This window comes from Felis catus, chromosome C1 (assembly GCF_018350175.1).
Source record: "Felis catus isolate Fca126 chromosome C1, F.catus_Fca126_mat1.0, whole genome shotgun sequence".
NCBI classification, from domain to species: domain Eukaryota; kingdom Metazoa; phylum Chordata; class Mammalia; order Carnivora; family Felidae; genus Felis; species Felis catus.
The window spans coordinates 11,619,044-11,632,010 of record NC_058375.1 but is presented as its reverse complement, the minus strand read 5'-3'; the positions used below and the strand labels follow the sequence as shown (position 1 = coordinate 11,632,010).

The following is a 12,967-nucleotide window of genomic DNA, read 5'->3' as shown; positions in this document are numbered from 1 at the left end:
TCTGTGTCCTTCGTATTGGGAGCACAAGAGGGGTCCTATCAGACTTGCTATGATTTTCTTTAAAAGAAAGAGTGAAGTCAACCTGCTACTGAGTCCTTTCGGTTTTCCTAGTTGTTGTGAGGGGAGGAGAGGTGACTTGGCTGACCCATGTTTGCTGAAGCTCCTTTTCAGGCTAGCCATCATGAATTTGTAGGTAACAGTCTGTCCCTTTGGGTACTTCCTCCAGCTGTGCTTGGCTGTGGGTGCAATCAAAGAGTAAAGGAGCAACTGGATTTACTGAGGGTTGGAAAGCTTAGCAAACCTGATGAGGGAGTGTGGGGCAAGCTGAGGGCAAAGTACAGGCTAACAGCACCCCCCACGCCCACCCCGGTTGAACATGTGTGATGTTTCTGGGACACTCCTGGCTATCCAAAAACAAAGGAAAGCAGTTCAAGTGCTTGTCATGGTGATGTGGGAAACTAAGGCAAGTGAAAAATCAAATTCCTAATTTAATAGGCCTATAGCCCACTGACAAGTCCTTGAAACAAGCACAGTGACCTCCCTCTAGGATCCCAGCTGCCTCAATGCTAGGGGCAAAAGAGAATCTTAACATCATCCCAACCTTGAGGATCCTGTAAGTCTACTTCCTTTATCTCAACTGCTCCAAGATACATGCTGGCAATCCTACTCCAAGTTTATGGCCCCTGATATACATCTGAAGGGTCTCATGACTAAGGTTTTATTAAATGGTAATAAATGGCATTTCCCTAGCAACAGCTAGCCCCTCAAGGTCCCGGAAAACTTGCTTACAAAAATACCTTAGGGACTCACTCTATCCCTGACCGCCCCCCCCCCCCAACCTGAGGGTATATAGTGAGTTACCCGTCAGGACCCCGGTGCAGCTCTTCCTGCCCACGGGTCCAGTCCCCGTGTTTTAATAAAATCACCTTTTTGCACCAAAGATGTCTTCAAGAATTCTTTCTTGGCTGTTGGCTCTGGACCACCCCACCATCACCCCAAAACCTCATCAAAACCCATACGACAAAAAGACAAGGGAGCAAAGGCGTGCAGGATGGTGACAAGAGTGTGGTTACCATTCATGGGAAATCAACAGGATCAGAAGTGAAGAAAGGAGAGAGCCCGCGAACTGTGAGGAAATAGAGAAGTCAATAGCCTAGAGGTGCTTTCAAGTTGGAAAGAGGCCAGAGAAGGACTGTTCACGTCTGCAGACACTTTTTTTGTTTCTAGCACCCTCATTCACACCCACGCTAATCCTGGCTCTGCCCTAAATAGAGAACGGGGTAATGATTGGCTCAGAAGGTAGAAAAACATAAATGGGGATCTGCTGCTTTGGAGCCACACAACTGGTTCACATCTCTGCTCCACCACTTGTAAGATACGTGACAATGGGCAATTCGTTCAACCTTCCTGGGCCTCCGTTTTCTCTTCTTCAAAAGGGGGAGAAAAAAAGCCTAACCCCACGGTTAGTGAGAAGATTTAAGGAGATCATGCGCGTAAAGCGCTTAACAGTGCCTGGCACACAGTAAGCGCTGAACGCGGAGAAGCTGTTACTGTTATGTTTGGAACAGAAAACCAAAGAAGGGTTACAATGAGGACAATTCTAAGTGCCGAAGTACTGTGTATAATACAGAACTTCTGGGCAGGTAGGCGCATGCGCCTGTCCGCGGTCCTCGGCCGGCGCGGGTGCTGCGCATGCGCCGGAAGTTGCAGCCGGGAAGCCGGCGAGGTCGGTTCCGCCCGACTCTGACATGGCGGCGCCCTTTGTCTGCTCTGAAGTGCCGTCCCCGGCCTTCTCGCGGCCGTGATGCACCTCCCTCTACGGTGGGGTCCGGGACATGGCAGGTGAGGGCCAGCAGACGCCCGGGGCCCGGGGAGTCCCGGGAGCCGGGCGGAGGCGGTGAAGGATGGGGCGCAGCGGGACGCCGGGGACGGTTGTGTGGGGGAGGGGAGGGAAGTGGAATGGGAAGGGAACCGGGATTGGGGGGGTGACCCCGCGGGGCAAGGGGGTGCGGGGCAGCCGCCAGGCGAGCGAGCGCTGAGGGGGCGAGCGGACCGGCAGTTCCCGCGAGGGAGCGCGAATCGCCTCCCGCCTTGGGTGACACCCCGGCTGGTAGCATCTCCGCCCCCGCCGCCCGGCTGTCACCGTCCCTTGACCTCGCGCGCCGTGGCGGGTGGTCGTTCTGCGGCCGCGGCGTGGCGCGGTGTCGGGGCAGCTCGCGTCGGCGCGTCGGGGGCAGGAGGGCACGGGCTTGCCGGACCAGGAGGTGTTGGCAGAGTGGGAGGTCCACACTGCCCCTGTACAGGATTATTTCATTCATTCCTTCCTTCCACCCGCGGCGGCTAGGCACCTGATAGGTTGTGAGGCTAGAGCGAGTGCACCAGACAGACTTGACCCTGGTGGAGTGGTTGAAAGTGTGAACCGTGGAGCCAGGCAGCCGGGGTTTGGATCCGGACTCGGTGCTTGCCGGCTGTGTCCTGAAACACGTGAGGTTCTCGCTGTCTGCCCCGGTTTCCTCATCCTTAAAGCAGAGATGGTAATAAAACCTGCCCCCTAAGGTTGTTCTAAAGATTAAATAAGGTAACAGGTGCAAGGTGTGGAGAACCCTTCCTAGCATAACGTAAATGCTGTGTGTGTGTGTGTGTGTGTGTTGCTGTGACTGTTCGTTTGGTGGTCATCCCCCAGAGCTCAGAGACTCATGTGGGAGCCGTGGACATAAATACGTGGTTCTGAAACTGCCCTGAAGGAAGAAACGCATAAAAGTTCTCCTTGCTCGGGAAACAGAGTAGAGGCACCTCACTCAGTCTAGGCGGATCCAGGGAGGCTTTCTCTCCCCAGGAGGCTGAGACCTAACGGACGCAAGAAAAGGGGGAGGATTCTCACCTGAAGACGGGAGTTTGTGAGAAAGTTTAGGGGCTACTGGCATAACTGAATTGAGTTCTCTGCCCTAGAGACAGAGACAAGAGGTAGGACTAAAGACGCAGGCTGTGGCCTGGTCCTGTGGGACCTCGTGAACCTAGTTAAGGGCTTTTAAGTTTTAGGTCAATGGAAAGCCGTGTAAGAATCAGATGTGTGGATTAGAAAGATCACCTGTTTATGTGGAGGAGGCGTTAAAGGGAGCAGGCCTGGAGACCCGTTAAGAGGCTGCTAGAAGAATCCAGGTGAGAAATGAGGGTGGTCTTGAGTTAGGTTAGAGGCAGAGGGTGGGGAGAGAGGTTTTGGAGAACTGGCAAAACTCGGTGGTTACGTAGATGAGCAAGGAGAACTTTTATGCTTTTCTTCCTTCAGGGCAGTATCAGAATCACGTATTTGTGTCTGGGGCTCCTAGGGGCAGAGAGGTGTCGGGACTGACCTCACACTTGTGACCCACAGGTGGTGGTGCCACTCAGTGTGATAGGGAACAGGACGGGGAGTAGCTGTGAGAAGGGAAGATACGTTTAGTTTTGAACATGTTGAAAGCAGGTGCCTGTGGAACAGTCAAGTGGGACTATACAGTGGCGAGCTAGAAGTCGTCCTCCATCAAAAGTCACTGAGGTTGTGGGAGTGGGTGTGCTCACCTAGGGCAAGGGTATATTTCATGGGAAAGCAAGAGTGTCTGAGACCCCCGGAGGGATGCTGATGCTGTAGCAATGCGGTAACTTGGGCACAGCCTTGTCACTCTTGCTTTTTAGCATTGTGTTATGTCTTTCTGGTAAGCAGGGGTGTGTGAGGGCTGGGAGAGGGTTTACTCATCTTTGTGTCCCGGGTGGCCGGCACAGGGTCCGGCACGCAGCAGGCCGATAGTGATCCAAACGAACTTGTCCTGAGGACTGACTTTGTGCCGGGCTCTGAATTTGCCTGTGTTTCATGGATGAGTGAAAAAGGGCGGCTTTAAGGGAGCAGGTGCCTTGCAGGTTCTCATCCGATTTTCTGCTTGGGTGTCTTTGATTCAGGTGATGAGCTGGAGGAGGAGAGCCAAGCTGGAGTTTACGCAAACTGTCAGAAAAGAGTAGCCTGGGCTCCTTGGAAATCTGAGGTATGTCGGTAATGCTCAAGGATGAAACAAACCAGAAGGTCAGCTCGCTTGTCCTTCTCCTCTAGGCTCAGCGAGATTCAAATCACCCTTTCAAGGCAGCTTTTTCTTTCAAGCTATACAGTGAGGACAGTATGTGAGTGTGGCTGGGAGATTGTTGCTGTCATTATTCGTGGTTTACCAATGAAGACCAGACTAGGTTAATCACTGGGCAAATGCTCACACCTTGTTTTAATCAAATACAGCCTAACATGCTCCAGCCAAGCAATCCCAAAATACAGTGGCTGAAACAAACTCGAAATTTACTCCTCTCCTCTTGATAATCTAGAAGTAGGCAGTCCAGAGTTGCTAGGGCATCCTGCTCTGTTCTGTGAAGTATCCGGAAATGGGGTTCTAGTGATCATGTGGCTCTCCTTGCTCAAACCCAGATCTCCGTCTCCTGGTCCAAGCTGGCCGCTCCAGCCCCTGCCATGATTGTCTGCACCCCATCTGGCAGACAGAGTGGGGAGTACATGTTCATTCCTTTTAAGGTTCTAATGTTTAAAGATCTGTATTCTTGTACAGCATGTCCCCAAACATAAGCATCTGGTGTACAACCAAAGAACGAATCATGAGTGTCCCAAAGCTGGAGGGAAAGCTGGCTAAGGGAGCCTGCTTGGTCCCTGTGTGACTGGATTGCTGACCCTGGGGCTTGGGCCCAGCCTGAGGGAATGTCCCCTGTATTGGTGACAGAGGGCTGGGCGTTCTCCCCAAGGCAGACTGCTCTGGCTTCAGGTGGGTCGACATGCTTGGGCACAGGGAGTCCTGGCTTGTTAATGCGTTCAGCGCTTCCTGTGCCCAGCAGGTCAGACGCCATGCCAGGTGCTAGCTAGGGAAGACTGGATCCTGGGAGCAAGGAGCTCTTAGCCGTGTGGGTAATCACCGTACAACACAAGGAACACTACGGGGGTCTATTCCCAAGTGTGAGGCGATCCAGGGGAAGGATGACTGATGGTGGAAGGCTCTGCTGAGATAGGGGGGGAGATCAGACTGAACAACGTGTTTGCATTGACATTTGTGAAGCTTCCCTCATAGGCGGTGAGGACTCTGGTGTTAGGTGTGAATCTCTGTTTAGTGGCTCTGTATCCTGAGGGCCAGTTACGTCACTGCTGTGCCTCAGTTTCCTCCTCTGTCAGATAGGGATAACAGTACCTACATCACAGAATTGTTTTGAGAATTCCCTGTGGGAAGCCGGGTTGTGTCCTCGCTCAAGGCAGGAATTATCCCGATTGTCCAGAGGGGATCAGCGACCGCTCTGGGAGTTCTGCCAAGCTCTCTGATTAAAGGGGTCCATCTGTGGATTCTCAGAGACCGTATTCTGAATGGTCTGGCGAGGGGTCCTTTGGGAAGGGAAGGATTGCCTCTGCCTGTTGAATTCCCATAAGCTCAAATGCTGCTGGGAAGCCTTCTCTGGGCCCTGCCCGGTCACCCACCCCAGCTGAGGGTAGAGCTCCTCTTCTGTTGATTTCTTAGCATCCTGCACTGACATCTCAATGCATTCCTACCTCACGGGATAATCCTAGGTTTCTCCGTCTCCCCGTTGGCCCATTGGCATCGTGCAGGCGGGGACGGGGCTTGTTTCTTCTGGTTCCCGGCACATAGCTGGTGCTCAGTAGACATGCTTGGGTGGATGAATGATCAGCCTTGGCTGGCTAGGGAGGAACCAGTAGTCAGGTTGGAGAGAACCCCAGCGTGATGTGGGGTTGGCATGCTATTGATTGAAGACAGGAGAAACCTGACGGTTTATTTGGTATCTGGCTGGAGTAGGGGTATAAAATAAAATGGTGACCTGTGAGATTTGACAGTTTAGGTCAGAAGATCGTTCCTCTGTCTTTTTCTAGTAGAGCATGGTTTCTCAACTTTGATTTTTTTTTTTCAATTTTTATTTTTTTAATGTTCATTTATTTTTGAGAGTGAGAGAGACAGAGTGCGAGTGGGGGAGGGGCAGAGGGAAAGGGAAACACAGAATGGTTTCCCTGAAGCGGGCTCTAGGCTCCCAGCTGTCAGCACAGAGCCTGACATGGGGCTCAAACTCACCACAAGATTCATGCCCTGAGCCGAAGTCGGATGTTTAACCGACGAAGTCGCCCAGGCAGCCCCTTCTCAATCTTGGTGTTATCGACATTCAGAGCTGCGTAAATCTTTGTTGTGAGCTGTCCTGTGCACTTCGGGATGGTTCTAGCATCCCTGGTCTCCACCCATAGATGCCTGTAATACTCACCTACCTCACCAGCTGTGACGATGAAACGTGACTCCGGACATTGCCAAACATCTCCTGGGGCCAGATGGTCTCCCGCTGGAAGCCTGCAGTGTAGGGTACTGGTTAGAAGTCAGACATACCTGGACTCTTACTCGTTCTTATACCCACTAGATGTGCCTCTGGGCAAAATACTTGGTCTCTCCAAGCCTCAGTTTCTTCCGTTGTAAAATGGGGGTACTGATGACCTCACACATAACTTTATTGGCTGGAATTATTGATGAGGTGATGAATGTGAAATGCTTAGTCGGGTCCCTGACTCCATAATTGGTAACTGGTGTTATTATGTGTTAGGAGAAGAGGACCCTTGAGAGGGTCAAAAAAGGAGCGTGCACAGTTGAGGAAGAAAAAAAATGTTTGGTATAGGAATACGTACAAGGTACAAAAGTCAGAAGGTTCCGAAGAATGCCTTGTGGGGAGGCGAGTCACCCTTCCATACCTGACCCAGTTCCCCTCCCAGAGAACTGTTAATGGTATCTGTGGATCCCTCCAGAGCTGTTGCATGCATGTATATGTCTCTGTGTGTATCTAGGGAGGACCATTTTGTAAGCGTCGAGTGGTTTGATTTTGTTTACAGACACTGAGCTCCTGCGTGTAGAAGGGCAGCCTCTGTGGGCGGGGCTTCAGGGTTTTACTAGTTTGCCACTTAAAAGACCAGGTGGCTCACTCTTTTCCGTCCTGAAATTCCTCGAAGGATGGTGCTTGCGCGGGTGGTCACAAAAGGGAGGGGCCCAGCCCGAGAGAAAATGAAAAACTCCAGATACGTTTGTGTGCACGAAGCATGTTGTCCTGGAGACCACTCCCTCCTTCCTTTGCTGGCCACGGTTTCTAAATGACTGAAATAACAGAGGTCGAAGCGTAAGCGTTTGCTGAGCGGTTTCCGCACTTGCTGCGGACGTGTGCGCTGTCGGCACAGGTACCCGGCCCTCTCGTGGGTCCCCCTGCCACCAGTAGCTACCCATCCAAGGGCCAGTGAAAGTAGACCTCCGGGCTGTAATCGCCACGGATTCATGCAGAAAACCGGGGATTGGGCTCCGGGCTCGGAGAGTCAAGCCTGCTTGTCAGGAACTGGAGAGATGTAAGCCTTGAACTTCCAAGGAAGGAAGCAGAGGGCCTGGTGAGAAGTGGGAGTTGCTCAGTCCTGTCTAAACAGCCGCCTGAGGAGGCTCGGGGGTGGCGGTTCCCGCTGAGGGCGGGACCACCCCGAAAGCAGGTGCAGTGGGTTCCTGGTAACATCAGAAGCCTCCTCTGACATCTTGACGACTGCAGCTGACACTGCCGTGTGACAAAAGGGGGGCCGTTGAGAGTAGATCCTGTAAGCCCTCATCACAGGAGAAAATTGTTTTCCTTTTCTTTCTTTTTTTTTTTTTTAAGTTTATTTACTTATTTTGAGAGAGAGAGCACGAGCAGGGGAGGGGCAGAGAGAGGGAGGGAGAGAGGGAGGGAGGGAGAGAGAGAATCCCAAGCAGGCTCCACGCTGTCAGCACAGAGCCCAACTCAGGGCTTGAACTCACGAACTGGGAGATCATGACCTGAGCTGAAACCAAGAGTCAGCCCCTTAGCCAACTGAGCCACCCAGGTGCCCCTCTTTATTTTTCTTGTATCTCTGTGAGAAGGAGGATGTCAGCTGCACCTGTTGTGATTACACGTCACCATATATGGCAACTCAGACGAGCTGTACACGTTAAACTTACCCAGTGATGTATGTCAATTATTTCTCAGTAAAGCTGGAACCCACCCCCCCCCAAAAAAAAAGAAAGAAAAAGCACTCAGCTTTTGTCATAAGAGGTCTGGCAGTAGAACCTGTTCCCCCCACCCCACCCACACCACTTCCTATGCTGGAACTGTTATTAATCAAAGCAGCCACTTTCCTGTCCCGAATGGGAGGCGCTGGTGCCCAGCGGGAAGCTGTTTCTCCAGGCGCTCTGAGCCTGGTGTGCAGCACGTCCCATTTCGGTAGTCTTGGCAGTGGGGGGGCCCCCGTCAGGGACTTTCCTGGTTTACTGTAACTCAGCTGCCCAAGTTCATGCCTCGAAACATTGTTTAGGGGCGCCCGGGTGTCTCGGTTAAGCGTCTGACTCTTGGTTTTCGGTTCAGGTCACGATCTCACGGTTTGTGGGTTTGAGCCTTGCATGGGGCTCTGTGCTGGCAGTGTGGAGCCTGCTTGGGATTCTCTCTCTCTCCCTCTGTCTCTCTCTGCCCCTCCCCTGCTCGCCCTCTCTTTCCCTCTCTCAAAATAAATAAAATTAAAAAACAAAAACATTGTTTAAAGTCAGAAGGAACATTGTATAATTTTGTAAGTTGTTTTTTGTTAAATATTGAGTAGATACAAAGAAATATATACAGCATAAAGAATAGATACAAGGAAACCCATGTAACCATGGCTCCATTTACAAATAAGAATGTTACCGTTTGTTACCTTTGGAACACCCCTCCCTGATCCTATCCTGTCCCCACCCCCAGCTCATCACAGTTTTGCTTTTATCATTCTCTTTACAGTTTCAACCACGTGTGTTTGTATTGCTAAACAATGTGTTGTCTCATTTTGCATGTTTTTGTTTTGTTTTTATTTATTTATTTTTTTGAGAGAGAGCGCGCGCGCGCGCCTATGAGCAGGGGAGGGGCAGAGAGAGAGGGAGATGTGCTCGGACCTGGAGCCTGTCCGAGCTTGCAGCACCGAGCCCGACGCGGGGCTCGGACTCACCAACTGTGAGATCGTGACCTGAGCCGAAGTCCGACACTCAACCGAATGAGCCACCCCAGGCACCCCTCATTTTGCATGTTTTGAACTCAATATAACCATGTTGTTTTCTTTAGTTTCTTAAATTGTTGGCTTAATATGGGTTCTTGAGAGTGATGCATGTTGCCTGTAGTTGTATTTCGCTTTCACGGATAAAGTTCCCTTGCAGGAGAATTTACTTATCCTTTCTCTTGCTAGCAGACTTCTGGGTTGTTGAGTATTTTGCTGAGACGGTGTTGCTGTGAGCATTCCTGGCCCCCACGTGCAGCTTCTGCAGGGTGCACCCTCGGGAGTGTGGCTGAATCTCAGGGTGTGTGACCTTCAGCCCAACCAAATAATGCCTAACATTTCCAAAGTGCCTTCCCCCGTTTACAGTTCAACTGAAAATTCTGTTTGTTTCACATCCTCCCAACTCTGGTTTTATTAGGCTCTAAAAGTTTTTCGTAATCTGGGGCACCTGGGTGGCTCAGTGGGTTAAGCAACTGACTGACTTCAGCTCAGGCCATGATCTCACGGTTCATGGGTTCAAGCCCCGTGTCAGGCTCTGTGCTGACAGCTCAGAGCCTGGAGCCTGCTTCACATTCTGTGTCTCCCTCTCTCTCTGTTCCTCCCCTGCTCATTCTCTGTCTCTCAAAAATAAATAAACGTTAAAAAAAAATTTTTTTTTAATTTCTAGTAATCTGATGGGAATGACGTCTTGTGTGCTTTTGATATGCATTTTCATGATTAGTGGGCTAAGCATCTTTTCATATACTTATGAAAAGTATTCAGGTTTCAGCTGCTGTGAAAAAGCTGCTTAAATCTTTTGCTTATTTCTCTACTGGGTTGTCGATTTTATTTCATTTTATTAATGTTTATTTATTTTTGAGACAATGTGAGAGACAGAGCATGAACAGGGGAGGGGCAGACAGAGGGAGACACAGAATCCGAAGCAGGCTCCAGGCTCTGAGCTGTCAGCACAGAGCCTGACTCGGGGCTTGAACTCACGAACTGCAAGATCATGACCTGAACCGAAGTCGGACGCTCAACCGACTGAGCCACCCGGGCTCCCCTGTCTTTTTATTGTATATGGATTTCTTGTTTGTTTTTGGTTTTTGTTTTGTAGACTGGCCCTTTGTCGGTTATATGTGTTGTACCTGTCTGTTTCCTCCTGTTTGTTGCTTTTCACTGTGGTTTTTGTTTTTTTTTAAACGAATTCTTAATTTTAATGTTTATCATTTTTTTTTCTTTTATGGTTTGCACTTTCTGTTCCTTTTAAGAACTTCCTTCCTACTTTATAAAAATATTCCCCTGCATGTTGTCGTCCAAACATTTTTTGATTTTGCCTTTTACGTTACGGTCTTTAGTCCATTTAAAATTATTTTTGTGTATGCTATGAGATAGGGGGCTGATTTCTTTTTTCCTTTTTCAAAAATCTTATTTAAAACAACTTCTAAGCTTTTTTAATGTTTATTCATTTTTGAGAGAGAGAGAGCGCATGAGCTGGGGAGGGGCAGAGAGAGGGAGGGAGGCACAGATCTGAGCTGTTGGCACAGAGCCTGATGCGGGGCTGGAACCCAAGAGCAGCACGATCATGACCTGAGCCAAAGTCGGACACTCAGCTGAGTCACCCAGGCACACCTAAAATGTTTTTAATGTTTATTTTTGAGAGAGACAGACAGCATGAGTGGGGGAGGGGCGGGGGGGGGGGGAAGAGAGAGAGAGAGTCCGTCCGTCCAAAGCAGGCTCCAGGCTCTGAACTGTTGGCCCAGAACCTGACGCGGGGCTCAAACCTGTGAGATCATGACCTGAGCTGAAGTTGGATGCTTAACTATCTGAGCCATGCTCCCCCCCAATTTTTTTTTTAATGTTTATTTACTTTTGAAAGAGAGATAGAATGTGAGTGGGTGAGGAGCAGAGAGAGAGAGAGAGAGAGAGAGAGAGAGAGAGAGAGAGACACACACACACAGAATCTGAAAGAGGCTCCAGGCTCTGAGCTGTCAGCACAGAACCCCGACGCGGGGCTCGAACCCACGAACTGCGAGATCATGACCTGAGCTGAAGTCAGATGCTCAACCGACTGAGTCACCCAGGCACCCCGCCCCCCCCCCACAAATTTTTATTTAAAAAAATTTTTTTTAAGTTTATTTATTTTGAGAGAGAGAGAGAGCACGTGTGAGCTGCCACCAGCCGAGAGCCCAGCGCAGCACTCCATCCCACCAACCATGAGATCATGACCTGAGCCCAAATCAAGAGTTGGATGATTAACGGAGCCATCTGGGGACCCCTCCTTTAAAAAGAAAATAAATATAAATGGACTAAATTGTCCTAGTACTATTTATTGGGGGGAAAAATCCCTTTCATGTGGATCTGTACATGTGACCACTGACCGTCTTAATATGTCAACATCCACAGATAACGTGGATCTGTTTCTGAGCTCTTTACTATTCTCCGTCTCTGTGCCAATATCTTTCTGCCTTAATGGCTGAATTTTTATGTGATAGTTCTTGGAACCTAGTAGGGCTTTGGCCCTTTGCTCTTCCATTTTAATTTCATTTCATTTTTTAATGTTTATCTTGAGTGAGAGCACATGCAAGTGGGGAAGGGAGTGGGGAGAGACTCTCAAGCAGACTCCATGCTGTCAGCACAGAGCCTGATGTGGGGCTTGATCTCATGGAGCATGAGCCAAATACCCTAAGCCAAGATTAGGAGTCAGATGCTTAACCAGCTGAGCCACCCAGGTGCCCCCATCTTCATTTTAGATTGTGCTTGTCAAATTCCATAAAAAGTTGTTGGGATCCTTTATTAGAATTGTTTTTGAATTTATTCCATATCAATTTGGATAGAGTTGGCATTTTTATGATGTTCAAGTCTTTCATGAACATGGTATATCTTCCAGTTTACATAAATCACCAAAGTCTAACTTTAGTCACTGTCTTCACAGCCTACTGTCAAACAATCAAGGACCTTAGCACACTTTAATTCCCATCACTCCCTCCTTTTATTCTATTGGTGTGCATTTTAGTTCTTTTTTTAAATTTTGGAAGATGCCATTAGTTCAGTATTGTTTGGATTCACTCACTTATTATTGACTACTTTAGTTGGTCCTCATTCTTTCTTGCATTTAATATTTTCATTCTGGGATCACTTTTTGTCTCCCTGAAGTATATCTTTTATAATGTGTGAGTTTGGGCTATCATCTATTTGGGGGCTTTCTAGTGTTTACCAGTTCTTGGGGCGGTGGGGGGGGGGGTGGATTTTACCTGCCAAGATTTTGGTATAGGCAGTTTCTGTGCCGTCCTTTTTTCCATTGACTTATCGTCCTTTGTGGCTCCAGCTTTATTCTGGAGGATTCTCACACGAGACCTCCCTCCTTAGGAGGGAGGGAGAACTTGAGCCCGCTCAGTTCTGCAGGTGCCTTCGATACCCACCCTCAAAGCTCCAGTTGCTCTCTGGATTCCAGCCTTTGCTGAATTTTGTTTGACCTCTCAGTGTTCCTCACTGACTTGCCGGTTCTTTGATGCATTTAAAAAAAAAAGTCTCACAGTTTTCCTTCAGCATTTGTAGTTGTTTGCTGTGAGACTTGGCCTGGTTACCTGGTGTGCCACGCTTCCAGAAATCAGGATGTTTCCGAGTTTTAATCCTGTGTTTCCTCTGGCAGCAGGAAACACCGGAGATTAGAACTAAGACTTAGTGATGTGCGCTAAGGGTTTTCGTAAGATGTTTTGTAACACTCGTTAGTATAAGGAAAAGGAGTTGGTAAGTGCCAATTAATGACAGAATTTGCCCTTTGGGGACAGACTAAGGGTCTTTTGAGGCTGGCACTCCATGTCTGCGGAGGTTTTGTCCTTTTCTGAAGTGGAAAGAGCACATCTTTAGAGTATGATGGACTTGGCCTTGAATCTGGGCGTGTCGGTGAGAGCTGGGTCAGCTGACAACCTC

General features: G+C 49.3%; 1 protein-coding gene across 3 annotated transcripts in view; it reads left to right on the top strand.

Annotated features, from left to right (window-relative positions):
* The first annotated feature begins 1,688 nt into the window (after positions 1-1,688).
* Positions 1,689-12,967, top strand: part of ZBTB17 (zinc finger and BTB domain containing 17) — a 32,437-nt gene continuing 21,158 nt past the window's right edge. The window contains exons 1-2 of one of the 3 annotated variants that reach the window (XM_023258170.2): positions 1,689-1,842; positions 3,931-4,013. The gene's annotated coding sequence lies outside the window, so the exon portion shown is untranslated. Of the gene's footprint in view, positions 1,843-2,223; positions 2,535-2,615; positions 3,160-3,930; positions 4,014-12,967 lie in introns of those variants that run through there. The other 2 variants (XM_045035140.1, XM_045035139.1) reach the window with 2 other exon arrangements.